Source organism: Mus musculus, chromosome 13 (genome assembly GCF_000001635.26).
Source record: "Mus musculus strain C57BL/6J chromosome 13, GRCm38.p6 C57BL/6J".
Lineage (NCBI taxonomy): Eukaryota > Metazoa > Chordata > Mammalia > Rodentia > Muridae > Mus > Mus musculus.
In genome coordinates, this window is record NC_000079.6 from 60479386 (window position 1) to 60483920 (window position 4535).

Genomic DNA, 4535 nt, shown 5'->3' on the forward strand with positions numbered 1-4535 from the left:
ATTTCTGCCAATTTTTTAAACACAGAGAACCACAGAGAAAGTAAACGAAGAGGCTCCAATGCGCGAACAACTGTCAGTGGTATTTACGAGGGAATAAAGCTCCGGCCATCACAAAAACCCAGATTGCCAGAGCTCTTGATCGCCGGTTTTAATCAAAATGCAGCCAGCTGCCTGTGTTTAATGTTAATTGTGGAGTTCTGTATCTCAGCCAATCACTGCACTTCTGAGCTGGCACCGTGACAAAAACAAGCCAGACACCAAATTCTTATCCTGACTCATTTGGCTGAGGTGGGGTAGGGTGGGGTGGGGAGGGGTGGGGTGTAAATCACTTACAGGTCTGGTCAGTGTTGGTATGAAGGACTTAGCTGGTTTTGTAATGCTAAACAACCTCTATGCCTGACATTTTCTTTCCGTCTTCAAGATGCACCTGCAGTGCAGTTAGAAACCTACAGAACCCGCAGTTCGCACTTCCTGCTACCAAAAGGCCATGTAGCATCTTCGTGAGATAATGTTTTTATGTTGGGGTCCACTATTGCCCAGAGAAGCTGCTTTGCTTTGTAGCTTCCTCTACTCCCTGACCAGTGCCCTGGGTTGTAATTTAGAGAAGTTTCCCTTTTCTCTCAGATTGCTTAACACTCCAAGCACCCAGCCAATCCCCACCCCCACCCCCACCCCCACCCAGCGGGAGGGGTACCTCTGGTCTGGAAGGTAAGCAATGCAGATGAGCTGGAGTGAATGGAAATGTCCAGCAAGAAAAATAGAACCCCTTTCCAACTTCCCACAGTCCTGTCCTCTCTCCTCATCTCCATAAATGGTTGGTGAAATAGATGTCTTCCTGACAGTCTCTAAAGGAGCTGCGGGTTTCTAGAGTTACCTCAGGCACGTGGTGAGTGCACAACGAAACCTTCTACAGCCTTGAGCCGGACTCAAAGAGATCTGACAATGCAAAGACAGTGTCAGTGATTGGCCGCGATGCTTAGCAACTAGTTTGTCCCTCTCTGGTCTTTTACATATAGACTGTAGTTAATATTTAAACAAATGTAAGCAGACCCACGGGTTGATTAAATTAAGTCTTCTCCAGCTCGATTTACATAACTTGCAGTAATCAGAACGGGGAGAGAGAGAAAGTGGAACTGGGCAGAGAGGTACACTTTGCAGTCGTTTGGAATCAGGAGTAATTGCAGCGAGCTTCTAAGTTCTGCTGTTATTGAAGGAAGGCCCAATTGGCTGAGGCTAACTGTAATCTCAAAATATTAACAGATGTGAGTTGCTGAGCTGGCAAGTTAAAGTCTTAGATAAACAAGCAGGAAAATTATAAACAAGAAGAAAGAAAAGCTGGGTTAAAGACCTGAAAACCTCATGGAGATTCACCGTGCCACTGGGTTCTAGCCTAGCCCCCGGAAGTACATTCATTTAGCCAGTGCTAACTTTGTTTTACCGCAGAAGCCGACTCTCTTTAAGACAACCCCCATCACTCCAACCCTGCCTGCATGCCTTTATACAGGACTAATCCACCATACAGGGCAACATCAGACGCCCTGCTGTCTCTTTGCAAATTGGACAGCAGCACACACCTCAGTTGTCTTAAATTGTACCTTTCCAAGCTGTTCCCTGATCACCTGCGGTCTCAGGGACAAGAAAGAAAAGAAGCCACGTGGCGGGCACAGTGCCACTGCCGGCTACTTCATCCCCCCACCCCCAGCTCACAGCGCCCGCGCGCCTCCACTACTTCCCAGGAGTTTCTCAGAAACGGAAACAAAATTAGCCCTAAATGAAGCACCTTGACTGGAGCAAAGAAACAAAGGCCAAAGGTGGAAAGCAGGAAGGATGAAAGCAGCGACTTCACCGGCCTTGGACGGGTTCAGTAGGAGTTTGAGGTTAAGTAGACGTGGATAGTTGATGCAAAAGCTGCTGCACAGTCTTCTCGGTCCTGCAACATTCCGGTCTCCCAGCAACCCCCAGGGGGGCAGCCTTCTCCTCTACAGCTCCTTTACCGCAGGAAAGGGAAGTCTTTCTTAAGGCAGTGGCCAAGAGTTGTGCAAATTGATTTTATAGGTTACCTATCAAAAACTAAAGTTAAGATATTCGACTTTAAGCCAAGCCTAGCTACACAGATCTTTTTCCCCCTCTTTGAATTTTCGAGACAGGGTTTCTCTGTATAGCCCTGGCTGTCCTGGAGCTCACTTTGTAGACCAGGCTGGCCTCGAACTCAGAAATCCGCCTCCCTCTGCCTCCCGAATGCTGGGATTAACACAGATCTTTAATCCCAGCATTTAAGAGAGGAAAGCCGGAGAACCAAGAGCAAGCTGTCAGGGACCTGCGCCCACGTGGGTGCCTCATAATCATTTGTAACTTCGGGGATCCACTGCCTCAGGCTTCGGAAGGCGCCTGCTCTCCTCTCTCTCTCTCTCTCTCTCTCTCTCTCTCTCTCTCTCTCCCTCAGCTCACTGTCCAGGAGGTAAAAAATGATTTGTCAAAATTAGAGCAAAGAAAGAGCTGAAGGGTACTGTAGATCATTAGGTTGAAAACAGGCACACACACACACACACACACACACTGAATTAAAAGTAAAAGGAGTCTTTTCTAAAAGAAAAAACAAGTTCAAGGTCAATTTTATATTTAAAAATTAAAACTTAAAATAATAAGCAACAGGCCTGGAGAAAGGTTGAGCCCTTATTCTTGCAGAGGGCCCAGGTCCAATTCCAATCACCCACGTGATAGCTCCCAACCATAACCATCCATAGCTCTGGTCTCACCCTCTTCTGGCCTCCTCGGGTACTGTATGCACGTGGTGCGCAGGCATATGTGAATGCAAACACTCATACCCATAAAAATAAAATAATCTAAGCAGAAAAACATTTGAGTAAGAAGCAGTAAGTTGGTCCTAGTTTGCATCTCTGTTGCTGTCATAAAACATTGACCAGGAGCATTGTGAGGGGTGCGGAGGACCGGGATATATTTCATTTGCAGCTCACAGTTTATCACCCACCAGGCCGTTTCTGCATCTCCCTGTATTCTCTTTATGCAACTTCTATCTCTCTGTTTATCAATGGAACTTGCCCATGTGGCAGCAACAGAATTTGCATCTGTCATTAGTTCTAACAATAAGCTATTAATGCAAAATTAATTCTATAGTTTGGTCTTCAGGAATGCCTGTGAGTGAGGGGGTTGGGGGCATGGCCGTCGGGGTTACTGTGCTATCAACACTTGGTCCACATTCCTTAAGCCTTCTTTGTTCTGTTTTGGTATGTCTTCCAAAGCAGAAGCCCACCTTCCATCTCCCTTCAGGAAACTCTTAAAAATGTTTCTCTTCTCAAATTTGTCCCCTGCAGCTGCTGGAGAAGAACCAGTGTCCAGCCCTCTTCTCTAGAAAACACATTTCAGCCTTAAAGTTTATGCTAGGCATGAAGGCCTGTGTGGCAGGGCCCTTGGGACAGCCATGCTCATGGGAGCTCTCAGAGGGTCCTCTTTATGCGCTTATACAAAGCTTCTGTCTCCTGGGAACTTCCAAGCACTCTCATCCACCCTCCTTGGAAGTTCAGCTTAGGATCTTGTCCCTGAGAAATCCCTTCAGCGTTCTTCTCGGCTCTTGACACACCAAAGACTACATGGTGTAGCCACAAGAGGCTGCCCCACCTTGGTACCAGTCTGCATGAGCATCAATAGATGCTGTGGTAACCCTCTGCTTTGAGGGTGGGTTGTTATGGGGCCTCAGCCTTTACTATTAACTATACACTAGTGTTTGCATACCTAGTAGGGAGTTCCAGTTCTCACTCCTCTGCCACACAAACTAATTTTGTACATGGATAAAGGGAACACAGACCCCTGCATAGATTTCATGAGGCTCCGGGATAAGGGGATAGAGAAAGAAGAACTATGTTTGAGACCCAGCTTGGGGGTTGCTGACAGGCTGGTTCTATGTATGTCTGGAGAAAAAAACATAAAAAGGAATGAAAATTAGTTAAAGGAGCTGGGAATGGCTAGCTGTGAAGAGTGCTCGCTGTTCTTCAGAAGAGCTGACTCCCCAGCACCCATATCTGAAGGCACACACATCTGTAACTCCAGCTTCGAAGGAGCTGCACACACACACACATAAATAAATAAATACATACATAAATGGTTATTAAATTAATAAAATTTATTTTAAAATATACAACTCAGTATTAACATTCTCTAAGTCATCAAAATAATTTATAATAGTTAAATGCCTCTTAAATATACATGATATCATCTGAAGCTAAAAGTAATATGCACTCTACCAGTTTTTTAAGTCTATTTGGAATATTAAACATGATAGAAGTAGAAAAAAAAATCTCTTATGAAGTCCTTTATGAAAGGAAATTGTGACAGGTTCCTGATTGGACAGAATCCATTCCATCTCTAAGGGGGAATACGCAGTGTAACTGTGGCTTCATAGAATGACCTGGGTAGTGTTCTTTCTGTTTCTATTTTGTGGAATAGTATGAAGAGTATTGGTATTAGGTCTTCTTTGAAGATCAGATAGAACTCTGCACTAAACCCATCTGGTCCTGGGC